The sequence below is a fragment of the Piliocolobus tephrosceles genome, chromosome 17 (assembly GCF_002776525.5).
Source record: "Piliocolobus tephrosceles isolate RC106 chromosome 17, ASM277652v3, whole genome shotgun sequence".
Classification (NCBI taxonomy): domain Eukaryota; kingdom Metazoa; phylum Chordata; class Mammalia; order Primates; family Cercopithecidae; genus Piliocolobus; species Piliocolobus tephrosceles.
In genome coordinates, this window is record NC_045450.1 from 67651548 (window position 1) to 67674489 (window position 22942).

The 22942-nt window shown below is 40.9% G+C and overlaps 1 protein-coding gene and 1 long non-coding RNA gene across 2 annotated transcripts in view; one reads left to right on the forward strand and one right to left on the reverse strand.

Moving 5' to 3' along the window:
• CDH13 (cadherin 13) overlaps positions 1–22942 on the forward strand; it is a 1108439-nt gene that overhangs the window by 320219 nt on the left and 765278 nt on the right. The gene's annotated exons all lie outside the window — the stretch shown is intronic.
• LOC111552552 overlaps positions 8498–22942 on the reverse strand; it is a 36684-nt gene continuing 22239 nt past the window's right edge. The window contains exons 2-3 of the long non-coding RNA XR_002734667.1: positions 9914–10018; positions 8498–9713 (exon numbers count right to left, since the gene is read on the reverse strand). This is a non-coding gene — a long non-coding RNA (uncharacterized LOC111552552). The remainder of the gene's footprint in view (positions 9714–9913; positions 10019–22942) is intronic.

The following is a 22942-nucleotide window of genomic DNA, read 5'->3' on the forward strand; positions in this document are numbered from 1 at the left end:
GATGCCCAAGAAGAAGTGAAATAATCTCATTGTAAAGATGTGAAATTGAAGTTTAAAGAGAACAGGTGCCGGGCCCGGTGGCTCAAGCCTGTAATCCCAGCACTTTGGGAGGCCGAGACGGGCGGATCACGAGGTCAGGATATCGAGACCATCCTGGCTAACACGGTGAAACCCTGTCTCTACTAAAGAAAAAAAAAAAAAAAAAAAAAAACCAGCCGGGCGAGGTGGCGGCGCCTGTAGTCCCAGCTACTCGGCAGGCTGAGGCAGGAGAATGGCGTAAACTCGGGAGGCGGAGCTTGCAGTGAGCTGAGATGTGGCCACTGCACTCCAGCCTGGGAGACAGAGCAAGACTCCGTCTCAAAAAAAAATAATAAAATAAAATAAAATAAAATAAAATAAAATAAAATTAAAGAGAACAGGTGATGTGCCCAAGGTCACAGAGTTGATGAGTTACAATGGTGGGATTGGAATTCAGGTTTCCCAATAGATCCAGCCTCTTCCCATGACTCTGCATTGTCTCTAGGTACAAATGCTCAAAGTTGCTGAGCTATAATGCGATGACGCTTGGATTCGTACTCAGTTCTGTTTAACTTCAGGGTCTGTGCTCTACCCAGTATCCTTGATTACCTCTTTGGAAAAGCTGAATTTATTTGTATGCCTAACTAAGAACGAGCTAATTGATTCCCATTTTAATATGACAACTCTGCCTTAGCACTATCAATATGTGTCCAAAAAATCTTACAGTGCATGACTAATTGCACTTTGGAATCATATACATTTAATTACATATTTGATTTGAGAGTTTAGCATTTACAATTATTGTCATCTCCCACTTACTGAGCTTCCATTCTTCCATTCTAATTGTCTTTGTTGCAGACTTTTTTTCTCATGCATAGAAAAGAAAGGCACAATTTCTTTTTTCCATATTTATGTATTATATATTGCTTTAGCATCATGAGCCAGATGTGATAGTATTGACTAGATCAGTTCTCATAATGTACCCTTTGCAGGATAGACTGTGAAAGTATAATTTTGGCAAAATGACTGAAATCTCTGTGAATGATTTTTTCTTTTCGTATATAAACCTAAGCATCCAATAGTGAAAGTTTATACGACACAAATGGAAAAAGGATTCATGACAAAAGGTGTGATTATTGGCGTAAGACCCTGAAATTCCTTTCTGGGTGAAATAGGCCCTTTCTTCCTTCCATAAGAGGCTCTGACTGATGAGTTGGCTTTTATCAGGCAATGTATGTCTGATGCAATATCTGTGGATAAAACCACCAGCCCCTATCAAGTCGATCAAATATTTATTGAGCACTTATTATGTCCAAGACACTTTGGGGAACAAAGAAATATAACTCTGGCCTTGCCCTTCAGGCTATTATCAATTGAGATAGAATTTGGACTGCTGCAATCAATTACACAGACGTCTCTCAAGCTAGTGTCTTTGATGCTAGATGGAAACAAGACAAAATGTGCTTAATAATGAGTTAGTTTTCTTTGTCAAGTGATCGGCCTGTCATATCATTGAGGTAACTTCACATTTTCTTGCATCTTTTGCAATTAGCACCTTCAGCTGACTCTGCAACCTGTTGAGAAAGAGGGCCCAGGCAGTGTTGTCCTTGGCATCTTACTCAGGTCTTGCTTCCACTGCAGTGAATGCACTCAAATAGCCCTTTATCAACCGAGTCCCCTTGAGACTAAGTATTTAATGTCTCTTGATCTCCAGCCTTAGGAAATAACCCAATTCATTACTCAGCCATTATGTAATTCATTACTGTCATTAGAGATCAGGAGAATCATGTTACAAGAACTGAGAATACAAGGCAAACCTCACCTCTCTTTGTCCAGCGTGATTAACAGACTGTGGACGGGCCCTAATTTGGAGTCCCATTTATGGGATTTGGTTTTATGACATCCTCCAGCTTCTGGTATGACTTGCAGAGGCATTGCTTAACCTGATGGAAAACAGATTACTAGTCAACGTGTTTACCAATACTATGCGTCTGTAGTGGGCTTTGGTGGACTCCTTTATGGGATTGTTGATCTCTCAACTGAACAGAGCAGTTGGTCAGGAGGGTTATTAAGGGAGAATGCATTATTAAGGGATGGATCACACCTCAGCCAGAGTAGGTGGTTATTCCTACTACCAATATGGTTGTCAAATGCATCAATTGGCAATTTATATTTCTTCAGCTTTCTCTCTCTCTGTGTTTATTCCGTCTATCTACCTATTTCTTACGGAAGAGTGACCAACAGTACGTACCCAGGAGGTGATGGTCAAGAGTATAAAGTTTCAGATTTAAAAAATATTATAGTTGCAAAATGGATATTTTTGGATAACACTGGAAAAATGGAAATATTAGATCATGAAACCAGATATTATCAATGCTTCTGTGTTGACTAAACTAATTATCTTATTATGATGTTTCGGTTTTCCCATTTGCTTATTGCATGTAATTTTGACACATCTGCCTCAATAAGAAGGGTACGAAATTAAGTAAATTTTACAAAGAGACATTTTGAAAGAACTCTTTGTTCTAGGAGGGAACTCATCACATTGAAATTTTCTTTGATATAAAATATCAAAAACCATAACTAGATATTTTATTCAAATATTAAGCTTGCAAGTTTGGGAGCAGGGGTGGGAATCCCACTACAGTCAAGTTATTTTGATGTTACTTTTGAGGCTTAGAGTTTATCTTCCATATTTCCAATGAGAATCAATTCCTCAAGCAGAATTTTATGATAAACTGCTGAAAGTCATATTTACAGTGGAAACCCTGACAAGAATGAGTGTCACCGGGAGTAATGAATTCATGATGGAACTAGTTGGGAGTGTGTGACATTTTAAGTGCCTCATCGCTCTGAATTCACTTGGCATTTATTGTAATAGAAATGACCATATTGAATTCATTTGGCATTCATATGGACTTCACATGTATTTATGGAGATGTAACATGGTAATTTAACATTTACTCTACTAAGTATTCTTTAATGGACATTGAATGACATTGTCATACAATGCTTAATAAAGCCAGTAACTCTAATGTTAATCTATCAAAACAAAGAAAGGAAAAACCATTTTGATTCCCAAAGCACCTGAGTAAATTCTTTGGATAAGCCAAAATTATGTATTTACTCCCCCAAATCTGCTTTCTAAATTTTCAAGCCACAAGGTTGACTCTAGGACCAAGACAACAAAGCAGATGTTCAGTTTAGGATTCTTTATATTCTAAAATTATCTGCAAATACATTAATCTCAGTCTAAAAATATTAGGGGAAGATTTTCTTGGAACATCAGCAGTAAATTTAACACATGGCATGCCTTCAATAGATTTCTCTTTTTCCCCCTTTTAGAGTTCAGTTTGCTCTCTTCAACATAGTCCCAAAAAAATACGTTTCTGTTTCTTCCTTGAAGAAGAATTATTTTTAGAACAAACACATCATTATTTGGGAACAATCAAAAGATCAAAGGCATAAGAATCTTTGCTGGAAAGTGAAGGAAGACTTCTTCAACCAACCAAAATGACAATCTTTTATTTTTATTCTAAGAACAGAGTTGTTCCAGGACACAGCCTAATGCAAACTCTGCTACTAGTCACTTTCAAAATGTTGTTTAGAATGCCTTGTTTTTATATTTTCTTAGTTGCTTTCTTTACACCACTCAAAAGCGGAACCTTTATTACAAACACACCAAAAGGTACCATATAACTAGTCTTCCTGGTTTGAATGTAACCCATGTTCAAGTATGATTGTAGAGTATTAGTTATTTTGACATCAATTTACTGAACACATTTTAATGAGGACCAGAAGGAAGGACAACATTTACTTACTTTCATGATATGTATCCTATCCAGATCTTGTAGGTAATAGCACTCCCAGACTTACTATAGAAAATTCAGTTACTGTAAACATCTTTTAACTCTGCATTATGAGAGAGTTTTCAAATCTTTGGCATTACCCTGCGTAAACCTCCTCACAACCCAAAGAGATATTTTGAGTGAGGGGATGAATTAGTTTCTTAGGACTGACATAAAAAAGTACCACAAACGGGGTGACTTAAAACAGAAAATACTTGTCTCACAGCTCTGGAAGCTGGAACTCTGAAATCAAAGTGCTGGCAAGGGCCACGCTATCTTCAGAGTGTCTAGGTGGGGATTCGGCCTCATCTCTTTTAGGTTCTGGTAGCCCCAGGTGTTCCTTGGCTTGTAGCTAAATCACTGCAATCTCTGCCTTGTTCCTCACATGGTGTTCTCCCCATGTCTCTGTCTTCACATGGGGTTTTCTTCTTATATGGACCCCACTCATACTGGAATAGGTCCACTCTAACGGCTTCATCTTAACTTGATTACATGTGCACAGATTCTATTTCCAAATAAAGTCACTTTTGCAGACACTAGGGGTTAGGAGTTGGATGTTTCTTTTAGGGGACACAATTCAACTCCTAAATGGGGATCTCCTGATAGTTCTTAATAGGGTCAATATTTCAATGAATGCCTTTGTTTTTTATAATGATCTTTCCTATGATACAGGGTGAGACAAAAACCAACGTATTTGCCTTTAAGAGCTTGTTTGTTTTCTGCCGTTTGTGCTAGCAACAGTCAGAGAAATGAAACTTTTTTTTTTTTTACAGCAAATTGTTTTTCTCAACCCATTCTATCTGAAAAAGAACGTTCTCTCGTTACTGCCTCTTTGGTCTAAAGGCATCTCCTTGGTTTCTGTGTTACAGCCTCTGTGTTAATTATAAGTTGCTTTGCTTTACAAATCCAAAATGAATTTTATAGTGGTTGATAAAAGTCAGGATCCTGAGTTCTGATAAAAGTCAGAAACCTGAGTTAGGTTTCTCTTGGTTGCAAGCAAAAGGAATTCACTATGATTAGTAACAAGCAAGTAAGGAAAGGGAAGAAAGAAGATTGTTGGGGTGTGTCTTAGTTCGCTAGGGCTCCTATAACAAAGTGCCACAAACTGGGTGGCTTAAACAAAAGGAATTTCCTGTCAATCTGTTCTGTAGGCTGGAAGTCTAAGGTCAAGGTGTAGGTAGGGCTGGTTTCTTCCGAGGGCTGTGAGGGGAATCTGTTCATGCCTCCTTAGCTTTTGGAGGTTTGCTGGAAACCTTTGGCATTCCTTAGTTGGTAGCTGCATCATCCCAATCTCTCCCTTCCCTTCACATGCCAGTCTCCCTTATCTATGTCTACCTCTGAGTCAAAATCTCCATTTTTTTTGTAAGGACATAGTATGGTTTGGCTGTGTCTCCATCCAAATCTCATCTTGAATTGTAGCTCCCATACTTCCCATGTGTTATGGGAGGGACTGGTGGGAGATAACTAAATCATGGGGGTGGTTTCCCCCGTACTGTTCTTGAGGTAGTAAGTCTCATGAGATTTGATGGTTTTATAAGCGGTCTCCCTTTTTGCTTGGTTCTCATTCTTTTTCACTTGCTGCCAAATGGAAGATGTGCCTTTCACTTTCCACCATGATTGTGAGGCCTCTCCAGCCACGTGGAACTGTCCACCATGTAAGACGTGCCTTCGCCTTCCACCATGATTCTGAGGCCTCTCCAGCCACGTGGAACTGTGAGTCCATTAAACATCTTTTTCTTTATAAATTACCCAGTCTCAGATATGTCTTTATCAGCAGTGTGAAAATGGATTATACAGGATACCAGTGATACTGGATTAAGGTCTACCCATGACCCTGTTTTAACTTGATTACCTCTGTAAAGACCCTATCTCCAAATAAGTCACTGAGAGAACTCCCACATATCTTTTTTGTTGGTGGTGGTAGGGGGTGGGCAGTGAAACCCACAGCAGTGAGAGTGTTGTATGCACATGGACACAAAGGAGCATCTGATCATATAAAGAAGGAAACCAAACCTGTCTGGGCACTGCAATATGTGAATCTGGAACTCTCCAACTGATATACTTCAGCTTAGATGTTGCTCATCACCATATTTCTGTGTCCTGAGTTTCACATCCTCAAGAATAATTTTATTGGTCCAGTTCAGCTCAGATACCTTCCCTCGGCTCACTCTTAAATGGCCAGGGAGTGACGGCATAGGTCAGAATGGCCGTGTTTTGGGGGATGTGCAAGTGTGTGTGCTTGTGTACATGTGTGAGGATTTTGTCCCCTACAAAAGTCAGTGGAATCATTGTGAGACTGTAAGCCGGCAAGGAGGGTATCTCCTTCCCCCACATCCCTCACCCCATCCCAGTCTCTGGAGAGGAAAGACTGCCTGTGCTCTCAAAGAAGAAGTAGCTTTTCATTGATTCAGAAACAAACATCAATTTTTTTTATTTCCGAGATGGAGTCTCGCTCTGTTGCCCAGGCTGGAGTACAGTGGCACAATCTCAGTTCACTGCAAGCTCCGCCTCCTGGGTTCATGCCGTTCTCCTGCCTCAGCCTCCTGAGTAGCTGGGACTACAGGTGCCCACCACCACGCCCAGCTAATTTTTTTGTATTTTTAGTAGAGATGGGGTTTCACTGTGTTAGACGAGATGGTCTCGATCTTTCCATCTCGTGACCTCGTGATCCACCTGCCTCACCCTCCCAAAGTGCTGGGATTACAAGTGAGCCACTGTGCCTGGCCAACAAATATCAATTGATACCTGCTTCCTACAAGTTGTTCTATCCTGAGCTGGAGGTATAGATACAAGCAGTGGGTCCTGATATTCAGCTATTTGCATGCGTAAGACTGAAGTAGGAAAGGATTTTTCATCTCCTCCCAAGCCCAGGACACAGCTCACCATGAGGGCGTTGGGTACGTTGGCAAGCATCATGTAAAAGAACCACATTTAGGTTCTTATGCGAGACCGCTGCATGAGCTCAGTCCATGGCAATGAGTCCTATTTTGTTGAGATGCCCAAGCAGAAGTTTCCTTACTGCCAGCATCCACAGGGCTGCCATGTGCTCCCCACAACTCTTCCAGGCTTGACTCAAGTGCAGGGAGGCCCAGGGAACTCCAAAGGGAGGGTCTATTCATCATGGACCCAGGCTTGCTCTGACGTCCATAACTGTCTCCCCCTGGGGATTTTGATGAATATTCAAGGACATAAATTCATGCACTGGCTCACGTATCGTACACCTGTGGGAACCAGGAGGCTCAGTCTGTCTTCCTAAGTGTTCCATTTCCTTCCCAGGAGCCACAGAGCTGCCACAAAGAGATGAGGCCCATAAACCACTGCATGTGTTTGTTGGTCATTTTTCTTTAGTGTGAGGTTTACAAGACTCCCTCCCAACAGGGTCATCATCTCAACACATGTCACTTGGCTGTACACTTCACTGGAACATTGTGTTGTGCTGGGGCTGAATTAGATGTACAATTACTGCACATTTTCTCGAAAGGAGTTTTGACAATGATAAATGCGTAGACATTTTTCCACACTCAGACAACCTGATTCCTTGCCCATCAAGTGGCTCAGGATTCACTTTGAAGAACTGGTCTCTTGTAAACAGGAGAACGTAGGTGCTGCCTGAGAAGCTCATGGGCCTGAGTTCAAATGCCACTTGTACCTATCATGTACCATCTGAGCGTGGGCAGCTTTCTTACTCCTGCTGGCCCGAGTTTTCAATGAATAATCATTGCACCTCTGAAAAACCTCATTGGCTATGGTATTTCTACTATGCAAAGCTGAGACAACACTTGAAAAGTAATTACCACAGTCCCTGGTTAATACTAGGCTTTCAATGAGCGTTGGTCAGCGTTCAGGCAGGTAAGTTATCCTCTTGCCTAGAGCAGTGATGGCTCTAATATGAGTTCAGATGCCTACAATAGGAGAAACAGTGCTCGTTGCTCTTCACAAAGCAGAGAGTAACCATAACTTTTCTTCAGATCCTTGAATATAATAACAGTAGCTAATATCTGTTTACTTATTACATGCTAGGCATTGTGGTCAATTTTCTGTGGATCAGATGATTCAATTCTCATACAAACCCTGTGAACATTTTGGTATTTATTTTACATGTTAAGAATCCTGGTGGGCCAACTGTAGCCCACTGGCCCCTCCAGATCCACTGTCCACCATTCTTTACTCTCTGGTGCCACAAGATGCTGATCTGTATGAAGCCTTAGGAAGGAAACCAGGAGACCTGACACCCTGTCTTGTTCTCCCTCCACCTCTGATTCCTCACTAGTGCTTCTAATTTACTGAAGCCAGCTGGAAGCCAGAAGACAAGGCTGCCAGGTGCTCTGCCCAAGGACAAAGCAGGGTATAGAAGGGAGAGTAAATTCAGAGGGCTAAGCAAATGTACCCAGCACATCTGCTTGTGAACATACTGCCAGCAAGTGCCATTTGTTTTAAGAAATAGAGAATTAGATATCCACCTTGCTGTACTCTTCCAAACTGCTTATTTCTTTCTCCTTTTTCCTCATAGACTATGATCTCTTGATATTATAGCAGGAAAACTGGCATGGGCTAGCATCTTAGTGTAATCCAGCCTCTCTTAGATTTGTGGATATTTCACTGTGAAAAGGTCAAGATAAAAAATACATTACTAAATATCCATTTATCCTTTATTTTTTTGTCATATACAGAAAGGTTATTGCCAAATATGGCCATAAAGATTTTATTGCTCCAATTTTTATAGCGAAAGCAGACATACTTCTTAATGAATTTTGGTTTATTAGATCAGCAGTGGCCAACATGGACTTTCTGGGTCTTAGGAGACCCTGATTGTGGCAATGAAGGTCTGCAAGCTATTTTAAATATTTCAGAAAATCTAATCTAATCTTACTTTTACAAGCGATAAAGCTTCACAAACAAAAACATCAAGATGTTTTGCTTTTGACTGAAGTGATATTAGCTCTGCATGGTGAACTTAGTAATTTAATTCTGATCAGCAGCTCTGATTGGCAGTTATATGTGCCTTTGATTAATAAAACATGGATGAGAAAATAAATTATTACTTAATCTGTGCAGTTTGCTAGATAAAGTCTTTGAAAACCTGGAGTCAATTGGATGGAAAATAATGAACTGGGTGCTCAGTGGTGAAATAATAAACACAATACCAGCTTGGCATGTCTCACATATGTAGGAAAGCCAAGACAGGCTTCCAGATGGGCCGAGATCTGATAAATAATTCCAGTCAATTATTTATTTTTAGTAATAACAATAATAATAATAATGATGATAATAGGTAACGTTTATTAAGTGGCCAGACACGGCGCTGGAACGCTCTCCATGTAGTATTTTATTTCTTCCTTCCAATAGACCTAAGAGGAAGGCACACCGATTATCCCTTATTTCAGGTTGGTCTCTTTCAGAAGCAGACTCTGACATTTATGTGCTCAGGTAGTTTATTTGGGAGGTAATGCCAAGAAGCACTGGTACGGAATGAAGAAAGTTAGCTGGGGAAAGCAAGGAAGCCAACACCAGGATGCATTGAAAGGCGGGTTTTCTCTGTGGGCACCTGGGATGCCACCTGGGATGCATATCCGGGGATAGGGTAGAACACACCTTTGAGTTGTAACACACAGTCAGCGAGGAAGCTGAGTATAGCTCCTCCGACTCCTGTTTGTAATTAGTTCAGAGCTACTTTCAGGGAAGTCAGCTTCCTGGAACTTCCAGTTCACCCTGTGGAAAGGAAGGACCCAAGTATGTTCCGGTGGCTACAGAAAGCCCTCAGGTACAGAGATACAGGGGCTTCCAGAAAGCCACTGGTGACGCACAAGGATTTGAATACACACCAACAGCTCCTGCTGCACTTCTGTCCTACAAGAGAGGAAGCCAGTACTTCACGAGTTGAAATAACTGATCCAGAGTGACCAAGCGCTTGTGATGGTGTACTCTTTCAAAGAATTTTTTTGCTGCCTATGTCTGAAGGCCACCAATGTCCAATAATGTACCAAATGAGCCCTTGTTCTTAGAGTTTTTTTTTAAACAACAGCTTTATTGAGATATAATTCACATACCATTCTATTCACTCCTTTAAAGTGTACAACTCCATGGTTTTCAGTCTATTCACAGAATTGTGCAACCATCGCCACAATGAATTTTAGAATTTTTTTTTAAATCTCCTGGAAAAAAACACACTATCCCTGAGTCATACCTCATTTTCTACCATTACATCCTCAGCTCCTGGCGGCCAAAAAATCTCATTCTCTGTCTCATTCCCTTTTATGAACATTTTATAGAAACTGAATATCATATCTGATCTTTTGTGCCTGCCTTCTTTCACTTAGGATAGTGTTTTAAAGGTTCATCCCTGTTGTAGCATGCATCAGTACTTCAGTCTTTGCATTGCCAAATGATACTCCATTGCGTGGATATATAACATTTGTTTATCCATTCATTGTTCGATGGACATTTTAGTTGTTTCCACTTTTAGGCGATTTTGACTAATGTTGCTATGAAAATGTGCCTATAAGCTTTGGTGTGGATGTGCATCTACCTAGGAGTAGAATTCCTAGGTTATCAGCAATTCTATTTTAACCTTTTGAGGAACTGCCAGATTCTTTTTCCAAGCAGTCTTAGAGTTTATTGATGATTTTAATTTGCTGTTTAATTAAGCAAGATGCCTGCCTCACACTGTTTGGCAAAGGAGAAAAATCACCATCAGGCACTTGGAAACATAGATTTCCAGAATTCCTAAAACATTCAAGAAGGATGTTATCGGTACATTGTCAGAGTCGAGTAGATCCTGGATTTTAATGCCTGTACTTGCTTTTTACTTATAAATGATTAATACTTTCGCTTTATAATTATCCATTTAGTTTATGATTATGGGTTGTCTGGTTAACCCTACTGGGTGTAGTGATGCATGCTTTCATCAAAAACATTTTTGGCCTGCAGTTTCTAAGTAGCTAGATTTTAAAGCATATACAGGTGGCAGTTCACTCAACATGCATTCGTTTTTGTTTTTATTTGGCACCTGCTGTGAGTCAGTCACTGTGTTAGGTGCTGTGAATAAAGTGGGGGGACAAAAACCAGATACAATTACATTAGAGAAAAATAAACTTTGAAGGAAACTGCACTAGAAGACACAGCATTTAGTCATTGCTGGGATTCTCTCCGTCACAAGCAGCTACTGCATTCCTATCATTCACCCTGAATCTAAGGCAAGCTCTGCTCACAAATGCCACACAAGAAAGAAGTGGAAAACATCTTCTCCAGGAGGGGCTTGCAGTGTAAATATAGAGACAAAGAATGCCTTAGGTGTGTCCTCCACCTGGCATAATCAAATACTACTATGAAATATGCAAGAGTCTGTGTCATCACTGACATTCAGTCTTGGATTTATTCTTTTTTTTAACTCTGTGTACTAGACACTGCCTCTTGGATGTCCCATAGCTCATCAAACTACACAAGTGCAAAGTTAAACTCAATCTCCCCACGAACCTCCACCCTCAACCCAGCCCCAAACTTTTTTTCCACTGTATGCTTTTTATTTTAGCAAATCAAGGGTGCTACTCACCGTGCTGTTGCCAAAACCACAAACATGGGTGTGATTCTTGGTATTTCTGCAGGCTTCTCTCACCTATCCACCAGTCAGGCAGGTCTTCGTCATTTAACCTTCTACTTCTCTCTGACAGATTTGCTTCTCTCTGTCCTCATCTTCATCCTAGATCTAAACCACCATTATCTCTTGCTTGCAAACTTTTCTTCCTAATTCTAGTCTTTACTCTCTAATTTCTGCTCCAAATGGCAGCTGAAGGATTATTTTCAAGCTCAGATGTATCCTGTCCCACCCTTTGGAACTCCTCATGTATCATCCTTATCCCCAGGTTTAAGTCCATTTTCTTTAACACCTCAGAGCCTTGTTCCAAATGGCTGATGAAGGATTATTTTCAAGTTCAGGTGTATCCTGCCACACCCTTTGGAACTCCTCTTGCATCGTCATTACCCCCAGGTTTAAGTCCATTTTCTTTAACACAGCAGAGTCCTTCATGACCCAGCCCCTGATGACTTCTCTGATTTCATCTTTACCCAATCCCTTACCAGCTGCTTATGTTGAGCAGAGCCAAGTCAAATCTCTTACTAACCCTAGAATGTGGCAGGTTCTTTCACACTGGAAAGTTTGCATAGAATGAGCTTTAAAAAGTACTTTTTCAATAGCTTGTGTCTCAGTGGATTTCTATTAGTTAGGATATGGGTTTGGATGCCATAGTGAGGATTCAAATGTCAGTGGCTTCAATAAGTGATGATTCAGGCAGGAGCAGTTCTAGATTGACGTGGTGGCCCCACTGTGTCACTTAGAGACAAAATGGAGGCAGGGATGGAGAGACATAAATCTGTCTGAGAGATGTGTAGGAAGCTGAATCTTTAAAACCTTTAAAACATGGCTTCCGTCTTATTTTGTGAAATTTGTGGAATATAGCCTGTGTCCTCATGGCCCCAGGCAACTCACCACCACATCCACATCTTATCCCAGTCAGTGGGAAAGGGGAAAGGGGAAAGGGGAACCATATCCCTTCTCTTGAAATACACAAGTGGAAAGTTGCATCTACCACCTCTCCTCATATCTTCTTGGCCAACTGTTGACCATATGATGAAATCTAGCTGCAAGGAAAATCAGGAGATACTGGTCTTTCTTTGGGGGACAAACAGAAGTTTCTGGTAATTATTTTACGTAAAACTAATCCAAAGAAATAAGTACATTTTCCTTCCAGACATGGCAATCCTAGCAGGGTTGGGGGCACTGGAATCACACCACTTTTTGCTAACTAAACAAATTTTCAAGTTAACAATGTCAGATATTGGAAATTCAAGGTAGATAAAGGCCACTAGTTTGTTGGCAATAGCATGCCCTCTTTACAAATAAATTTAGAGAAGTCATGGGCCTCCCAAGTACCTGTAACATGTACATGCCCTCCCTGCTATCTTCTGAATCCACCCTCTGTGCTGAATAAATGTGCAGGGCAGTATACTTTAGTGATTAGGAACAGCAGCTTTGGACTCAGAAGGATCTGTATGCGTAATCACTTACTATTGTGATATTTACAAACTCCCTAAGTTTCCTGAGCTTTATTGTCCCACAAGGATGTTATATGCATTAAGTGGGATAGTATCTAGAAATTGCCTAGGAAATGCCTGGCCGATGATGAGCATTTAATAACTGATCTCTAGTATTAGTTACTACAATTAATATTTCTTAAACTGTTTCTGCTATGACCAGTTATTGCTTCTTTTGGAGACACGATAGCTGGAAAATGTGCACTCATAATTTTGTCAATATTTATTTCTTCATAAGGCAAGACAAAAGGAGTCCTGTGGAAGACTCCTCTTCGCTTTGTTCTTAATCTACCTGGCCTAAGATATCCACACTTGTCTGAGAGGTGGCAGAGGTGGATGAGGGACCACAGCTCTGTCTTTCTCTTAGTAAACTCACAGATTAGTAACTGAGTACTCAGAATCTGCTGTGTGCCATACCTAACCTAAAATTCCAATTCTACCCATTTCTGGCTGTCAGACCTTGGAAAAGATTCTTGACCTCTCTTAGCACCAACCTCTGCTTCTAAAAATGACAATAACTTGAATACCTACTTAACAATTTTCCTGGGAGGAATAGCTGAGACGCTTCGCATAAAAGTACTTAAAAGAGTATCTGATATATTGTTCATGCTTGATAAATATGAGCTGACCTAAATTCCCCCATTTAAGCATGAATTTCAGCAGAGGCAGTAGGGATAGAAAGGAGAGGCTGCAGTGAAGAAAAATTTAGAAGGCATAATGGAAAGGGCCTAGTAATGGTCCAGTGTCAGGGAGATGGCCTGGATAGAAATGTAGCAAATTATCCTCAACAATTTGATGATTTGATAGAATGGTTCACCAAGATGGAAAAAGGAGTGGGGGAGGAGAGGGCTTGAGAGGAAGACAATGAGTACAATGTTAGGCGTGGTCAAGTTGAGTGGTCAAGGGATTCACACATGGAAATACTAAACAGGCATCAGATAGCCAGGTCTGAAGCTCTGTAGAGAAGTCTAAGTTCAAAACATCCGTTTAGGAGTCACTTGACCCAAGAGTCACCAGCCACAGGTCACAGGCTCCATTGTCTTCAGGGACAAGTAGCAGTCAGGTGAAAAGCAGGAAGGCAAGACGGTTAACTTGGGGCCAACAATGCAAGGCATGCCCTGCCTGAAGGCCTTCACGTGCATTCACCTGGGTGAATGAGCACATCTTAGGTGTATTCAGCCTGAGGTATGAATGGAACCTTCCGCCTGGGAAGATGTTAAAGTGGTTATGAACCAATGAAATCTACCCCCAAGGTTTTCCTGGTGCAAAAAGAGAAGACTGAAGATCAAATGTACAGTGTTCCGCAGTGTTGCTGAAGTCTACATCAGACAGTATTTTGGCGAGGTACAAGGCTTCCGCAGCAGTGTTCATGATCTGACAGCTGTAACCAATACCTGACATTCCCCTTTTGGATATAAATAATTATCTTTCACAGTTATGGCACATACACAACAAGAAAATTTCCCCTGTTATTTGGAAAGCCTCTGCTTTACAATTCATGTTTACCTTCCAAATCTTTTCTACATTTCAAAATCATGTTTTGTTTAAAAAGATGACAGACACAGGAAAGCATTGGTGATGGCAATATAATTAAAGGACATTCATTTCACTCAAACTTGCATGGTGATTTTTGAGGCGGGGGGGGTACACTGGGAAATGATGTTTTGCCTCCTGCATTAGTTTTCTGTTTCTTCTGTAACAATTTACAACAAACTTTGGGGCTTAAAGCAACCCATGTATGTCTGGATGGCTTTGGTTCCTTTCTGAGGCCCAAGGGCAGAATCTACTTTCTTCCCTCTCCCAGTTTCTAGGGGCTCACAGCCCCTTCCTTCATCTTCAAAGCCACAAAAGTTGCATCTCTCCAGCCATTTTCTGAGTAGTTACATCTCCTTTGCAGTCTTTTCCACCTGTGTTTCTGCTTTTCGGGACCCTTGTGATTGCATTGTGTTCACCTGGGTAAGTTAGGGGCCTCTTCTTATGTTAAGGTCAGCTGATTAACCCATATTCCACCTGCAAAGGTTCCATTTGCGATGTAAGTTTGTAAGTTCTTTTATATCTCTGAGTAGTATTGCATGGCATGGATGTACCACACGGTTGCTGTTGTTGTTTTTAACTATCTAGTTGCTGAAAGACATCTGGTTTGCTTCCAGTTTTAGCATTTATGAGTAAGGCAGCTATGCACAATTGTGTACGGATTTTTCTTTTAATGGAAGTTTTCTTTCTCTGAGATGAATTCGCCCAAAAGTGCAATGTCTGGGTTATATAATTGCGTGTTTTGTTTGACTTAAGAAAGAAAACATTGCTTAACTGTTTTCCAGAGTGGCTATACCATTTTAGATTCTATTGAAGAGTTTTGAGCAGTAAGGTGATTCAATCCTATATATGTTTCAAAAGCATTCTCTGGATGATGGATCAAGAATGCCAGTAGGGAGGGCAAATTCAGGAGCAGGGAGATCAGAAGGGAGCCTCTGCCGTGGTTCAGGTGAAAGATGAGAGAGAGAGTCATAGCATGGGTGGGTATGATTGAGATGATGAGGAGCAGTAGGATAAGGGACATATGTTGATGATATAATTGACGGTTGCTGCTGAATTGTTTGTGGAAATTGGGAGAAAGGATTCAAGGAGGATTTCTATGGTTTGGGCTTGAGGATGGTGGTTCGTGGTGTACCTATTTGTCTTGATAATGGGAGGACAGGTATGGGAGATGACATGGGAAAGACATGAGTGCCTGTTAAATTCTACAGTGGAATCCTTGGGTGGGTGTTTAGAAATAAGAGTCTGGAGCCAAGGGGAGATGTGGGAAGTTGGAGAGAAAGTGAAAAAGGACAATGTCTATAAATATGCCCAGTGCAAAGCATGGCATAATCACAGGCAAAAGCTATCCACTCAATCTCAAGAATGATCTTTTTCACCTTCTGGGCTTCACAAAATGGCACCTTGAGTTTCCATTTCAATATAGCAGGTACAGTAACCACAAGAATGTGCAAAGCAGAAACAAAGAGCAGTGCGCACCCAAGTCTCACAGAGGCTCATTTCTGATATGTTTTAGGGAACTTCTTTGTATAAGCACATCATAGAGAAGGTTTTGTCTTTCATTTGTCCATAGCAAGGTCGTAATGTTTCTTTAATCTTTTTAAAAAATAATCATTGTTAACACAAACAAGTCTATTGTGATTTTTAATTCTAGGAAGAATTCCATACAAATCGTTTTTAGTACACATGTTTCTGTTTTGTATTGTGATTTGGAGGGTTAAAAAGGGTAATACAAAATATGGATAGTTTTTTCATTGCTGGAACGTTCCACATTGGATTCTGCCTTGGCAATGACTCCCGTGAGCTACAGTTGAGGCCAAAGCAGATGCTCCATTTCTATGGATCTATTGATAGCCACATGACTCTGCAACTGCCGCTGCCTCCCCACACCCCTTGAGCTGTCGCCAGCACAGAGCAGCTGAATCCAACTCAGGCTTCATCCCGACTCACATTCCACCTTCCCCTCAAGGACACCAAGGCCCAGACATGAAATGGGACTTCCCACCGCAAGTCAATGAGGAGACGGGTTGGCCAGGCCTAACAGCCAGGCCTTTGGCTTACAGCTGCCCTTCTTTTTCCCAGGTGTCCACCTCAGAGGCCATCCTTGGAAAAAGAAACGTCACTAACCTATGGTTCTGAGGAAGCAGAGAAGAGAAAGGAAGTAACATGTTCTTTTCTTTAAGCTTCTTTCCACTGGGTAAATCTTCTCAATACATAATAAAATGAAGGCCCCAAATGATTTGCAAAAGAGTTGAAATGAGCTTGCTGCAATTGAGCAAACTGTTATGAAGCTCCTACTGTCTTTATCAGCAATTCACGGCCTTTTGTCCGTAAGAATAAGCAGGTGACTTAAAAAAAAAAAAAAAAAAAAAAACTACTGATGCTTGGGCCTTACCCCAGACTAACTAAATTAGACACTGAAGGATGGACTCTGTTCTCAGTATTTTTCAAAGTTACCCATGCTATTCCAACATACAGCCAGGAATGAGAACAAACTGGTCTATGGTACTGTGCTAATTGATCTTGTCTTTGGTTCTCGACTGGGGGTGATTTTGACTCTGCAGAGGATAAAAGGCAAAGTCTAGAGACTTTCGGTTGTCACAGCTGGGATGGGGGGGCTGCCATTGCCATCTAGTGGGTAGAGATCAGTGATACTTTTCAGCCTCCTGCAATGCACTAGACAGCCTCCACCACAAAGAATTATCTGGCCCCAAACATCAATACCGCCAAGGTAGAGAAACTCTAGTTTAATGGAAGCCCTGGGAAACACCCCTTTCCCGGGTGTAAATCCATGGTAAAATAACATGGATGCTATGACATGTGGCCCACTGGAAGACATCCATGTCAAATCCCAGGGACCAGTGAATGTGAGCTTATTTGGAAACAGTCTTTGCCGAGGTAATTAAGTTGAGGATCTTGAGATCAAATAATCCTGGATTATGTGAGTGTATCCTAAATTGAATTTCAAGTGGCCTTGTAAGAGTCATAGAGGAAAACAGATACACAGGGGAGAGGGTGATATGACCATAGAGGCAGAAATTACAGCAATATGGCACCAAGCCAAGGATTCCCAGATCCACCAGGAGATGGATGAAACAAGGAAGGATCCTTTTCTAGAGACTTCCAAAAAAGCCTGGTCCTGCTGACACCTTGATTTAGGTCTTCTGGCCTCCAGAGGTATGAGAGAATAAATCGCTATTGTTTTTTTGCCACAAGGTTTGTAGTAATTTGGTACGGCAGCAATAGGTAACTGATACAGATGCCTGTGCCTTTGGTTGCAAAATTCACCAAAGCAAATTAGGAGAGATTGGGTCCATGAGAAGGGATAGGATGCAGGCAACTCATACGGCCAAAGATGGACAGGAGCTGGGGTTAGGAAGATCTAGAAGAGAATCTGACAAAGATGCAGGTGAAACTCTGAACCCCTGGCGAGGGCAAGGAAGTCGTGAAGCCCGAGCAACACACCCAGTGATGATTCTTCTGTCCACATTTCATTTCTTAAAACTGGTTGTTTCATTAAATTTTTTGGTTTTTTAGATCTCAAGGTGTCAGTATCTTGTAACAGTACTGAGCTTGATTCGCTGTGAAATGCAAGACATGTGAAATAGAAACAAACTTAAACTTTTAATAATTTCATTTACTAATGGTCACTAATGACCTAGAACCCAAGACACATATCTTTTAGAAAATTAGATTAGGGAAATGATATATAAGCAAAATAATAATTTAGGAAAATGTGTAATTATTTTTCTTTCTTTTGTAAAAGTTACTTGTAATTAACACATGATCATTTTTATATTTTTCTAGTAACACCTAAAACTTTCTGATCTTTATCCCTGTAGCCAACATGTATGATGTTAAAGAAATAGGCTGGGTATGGTAGCTCACACCTGTCATCCTAGCACTTTGGGAGGCTGAGGCAGGTGGATCACTTGAGGTCAGGAGTTCAAGACCAGCCTGGCCAATATGGTGAAACCCCATCTCTACTAAAAATACAAAAAAAATTGCCCAATGGGGTGGCAGGCACCTGTAATCCCAGTTACTCAGGAGGCTGAGGCAAGAGAATCGCTTGAACCTGAGAGGCAGAGGTTGTGGTGAGCCAAGAACGTGCCTTTGCACTCCAGCCTGGGTGACAAGAGTGAAACTCCATCTCAAAATAATAATAATAATAATGATAAAAAGAAAATAAAAGAAATAACTGGAAAGAAAGTACCAGCAAGGAATGTGCTTTATCAATACCTCTTACATGATCCCTGTCCCCTGTGTCCTATGGTTTCACCCCATCACATCCTCACACACTCCCCTCTAACTTCACATTTTAGGTGAGTCTGTTTCCTCTTACATTTTCTCATAGTCTGTCTTCCCCTTATATAACTGTAATTATATAAGGAATTTTATAATGATTATTTAAACCTGACTTCCCCAATAGGAAGTACGCTCCATGGGGACAGAGTTCATATCTGCTTTGAATTTGCCCCCTAAATCCTGAACACCTGGTACAATTCCCAGTGCACAGTAAGCAGTCCGTAAAGCTAGACGATTACTCTGTATGTGTTAGTGACATGCATGAGGTGACATGCATTTCCCCTTGAGGTGGGAAGCCCAGCGGAACAGCATTTTACTGCCTGACTTCTGAAGCCCTGTACTCGTGCTCCTATGGGAGCACTGGCAAGGGCACTGGAAAGCCAGGTCGGAGAACAGAGACCCCCAGCCTGCTCTCACAGTTGGACTCAGCAGTGCAACATCAGCGGCTCCTTTGTGGGAGTCCCACATGCCGCTCACAGGGAACACCAGTGCCCGGTGGAGCTGCGGGCTTTTGAGACCCCCCGAGTGGCTTTGTGTGCTCAATGCCGTGACTCTGGATTTGTACAATATGACCCTCAAACAATGGAACAGGAACACAGGCCAAAGAGAAAAAGGAGTGAAGATCACTGAGATCTCATAAATCCATAGCGGGCCTGCTCTGTATTAATAAAGCCATCTAAATGGTGATGCTCCATAAAAGAGAGGCATAGGCTAATGTAATTTCCTTGAAGTCCCCTATAAAGCATTTCACTCTGTAATACAGCTACATTTATGAAATGGTTTTATCTTGAAAGATCCCAAAGGGCTTACTAGACTCAAAAGGAAAATATCAAGTACACGGCATCTCAAAACACCACCAATGTACTTCGGTGATAATGACTGGGGATTCTGTGACAGCAGGTAGCCCTCTTAGAAAGCAGACAGTGGCTTATCCCATTAAACCTACAGGGAGAAGTAAAGAGGAAGAGAGAGGAGGTAATTGTCCACGTTGGATAAGGGCCACACAGGCTTTCTTTATTAATAAAGGCCATGGCTTTTTTCCATCCACCATGTGGATTTCAGTGGGTGAGCTTTATCAACATCATTCTCCTTATTTGAAATAAAAGACAGAAACCAACTTATAACACTTCTTCATAAAGGGACTGAGAAAATATATGTAAAGCTTCCAGGGGTTAATAGAGGTCAGATGTAGCCAGCGTAATTTAGAAGTTGTGCGTTTTAAAAAGTAAAATATAACCTACAGTTATAAAATATATCCAACAGGAAAAATATCATTTCCCACCCAGATTTTACTGAATCCATTCCTGTCAAAATGATTGATCCTGGGTTTTTTTCTTCCTTGTTTCTGTCCTGGTTAGGACATGGTGGCACTAACTTTTAGTGCCTTAGTGGAGGATATAGGGAAATGGCTGGCAGGGGTGAAAAGTCCTTCTTGATTATCTTTCAAGAATATCACCCCACACTGGGAGCTAAGAAGGACGGTGGAAGCACCAGGTGACGTAAGTTTAGCAATCACTGAGTGCTGTCAAAGAAAGCAGTCTGAGACTTCAAAGTAAATAAAAAGTAGCTCCCCTTTCTTCAAAAATGTTAAAACCGATCCACTCTGTAACCTGGAATAGTGTTTTCTCACATTCCCTCTGCAATTTCTCCCATTCCACTTCTGCTTCCAGCCCAAACCCTTCACCTGTCTCATTTTCCCACCAGAAAGTACTCCTTATCTTTTTACTAATACTTTGTTTCTTCCCTCCCCACACGATCTCTCCAAAGCCTGGGAACTGAGCTAGCAAAGAGAATGCTCTTCTGAGCTGGAGCTGAACAAGTAGCCACTTTGGAAAAGACAAAGATGCCAAATTTTTAGTTTGCTTCTATTCTCATTTAAGTTTTCTACGGAGTATGTTGTGTGTGTGTGTGTGACTTAATCTTTGGATGAAACTATCAATATACATTTCTTCTAATTTTATTTTTCAAATATTCCATTGCAAACATATTTAGCATTTGTAATTGAATACTGATAAGTTAATTTATTTATTCATTCATTTATTTATTTTTTTGAGATGGAATCTCAGTCTGCCACCCAGGTTGGACTACAGTGGTGTGATCTTGGCTCACTGCAACCTCTGTCTCCAGGTTCAAGGGATTCTCCTGCCATGCCCCATATTATTTTTTTAATTTTTAGTACTGATGGGGTTTCACCGTGTTGGCCAGGCTGGTGTCGAACTACTGACCTCAAGTGATCTGTCCGCCTCGGTCTCCCAAAGTGCTGGGATTACAGCCATGAGTCACTGCTCTGGGCCGGTAAACTTTATTTTGTTTTAAAACCTATTTTGGAGTATTAACCCCCTGGTTTACATTGTCTTCCTTGCATACATCACACCCATATGGAGGAGTATTTTAAAGACAAAGTTGGAATCTGGTAGCATAGCTGCCCAATGGAGAAAAGTGCACATGTAAAGCCTGAGTTATTCAGGGCGTGAAAACATCCCTGTCAACCAATCAGTCAACAAGTCGACAACCGTCTTGGCTAGCCTCAGAGGTACCTTGGCAGGCAGTCTCAGGCATTGAGCAGCACTGTGTAAAATTTTACTCATAGTAACTGCATTGTCTTTACATAAACCTGAGAAGTAGATACTATTTTCCCTATTTTATTAATGAGAAAACTGAGGCTCAGAGAGGCTAGATAACGTATTTAGGGTCATAACTGCCAGTCAATCTGAGGTCAAACATTCCAATCCAGATTGGTCTGATTCTAGAGCCTCTGTTCTATAAATCTGTCTTCTATAATATACAGGGTTTTTATTTTTAACCTTTTATTTTTAAATGAATTCAGACTTACTGGAAAGTTGCAAAAATAATGCAGGTAATTCCTTTATACTTTTAGGACAAATTTTCAAATGTTAACATATTATCACTTTTACTTAATTATTCCTCCCTCCCCCAACTATTTAAGAGAAAACTGCAGACTCGATGCCCCTTTTCCCCTCCTCTTCAGTGTGTTATTTCCCGAAAACAAGGATGTTTTTTCTCTCTCATAGAATCACAGAACAACGATCAAATCAGAAAATTAATACTATTAAAAATTATCTAATCAACACACTTTATTTGGATTTATCCAATTACCGCACTAATTTTTTTAATTGCAAAAAAAAATTTTTGTCCAAGACCTAATCCAGGATTTAATATTGCCTCAGATTTCATGTCTCTTTAGATTCCTTTAATCTGGAAAAGTTCTTCAGCTTTGTTCTGTCTTTCATGACCATGGCATAGTTTAAGATTATAGGTTGGTTATTTTGTTCACTGTCTCCCAAGATGAGATCCAGGTTAAAGAAACAGCTGGAAAGAAAATACAAGCAAGGAACTTCCTTTCTCAACACATAAATAATCTCTGCCACCCTCCCCTCCATGGCTTTACCCCATCACATCCTCACAAACTCCCCTTTACCTCCACATTTTAGGTGAGTCTATTTCCTCTTACATTTTCTCATAGTCTGCCGTCCCTTTGTAGCTCTAATCACAACTTTAATTGTATAACAAATTCTGTAATGATTTATTTAAACTCGACATCCCCATTAGGGCGTATGCTCCATAGGACTGAGTTCATACCTGCTTCGTATTTGCACCCTGAATCCTCAACACCTAGTACAATTCCCAGTGCACAGTAAGCAGTCCGTAAAGCTAGATGATTACTCTGTATGTGTTAGTGAAGTGCATGAAGTACCCATTTCCCTTTGGCATGAGAAGCCCACAGGAACAGCGTTTTCCTGCCTTACTTCTGAAGTCCTTGAACTCACACTCCTACGGGAGTGATGGCAAGCCCATTGGAAAGCCACGTCAGAGAAGAGAGACCCCCCAGCCTGCCCTCACGGTTGGTCCCATCAGTTGTTGCATTTGTGGCAACATCATGGCAGTATTGTGTCCTTCTTGGTGCTTCATATCAGGCAGCATGTAGCAGGCTTTTGTGTCGTTACTGATGATATTAACTTGGATCACTTACTTAAGGTGGTGTCTGCCAGGTTTCTCCCGTATGAATTTAATTTTTCCTCTTTTATAACCAACAAGTGTCTTGGAAGGAGGTATCTCCAGACTACACAAATACCTTGTTTCTTTTTATATTTTCAGCCACTGATTCTAGGCTTCATTGATCATTTTTGCCC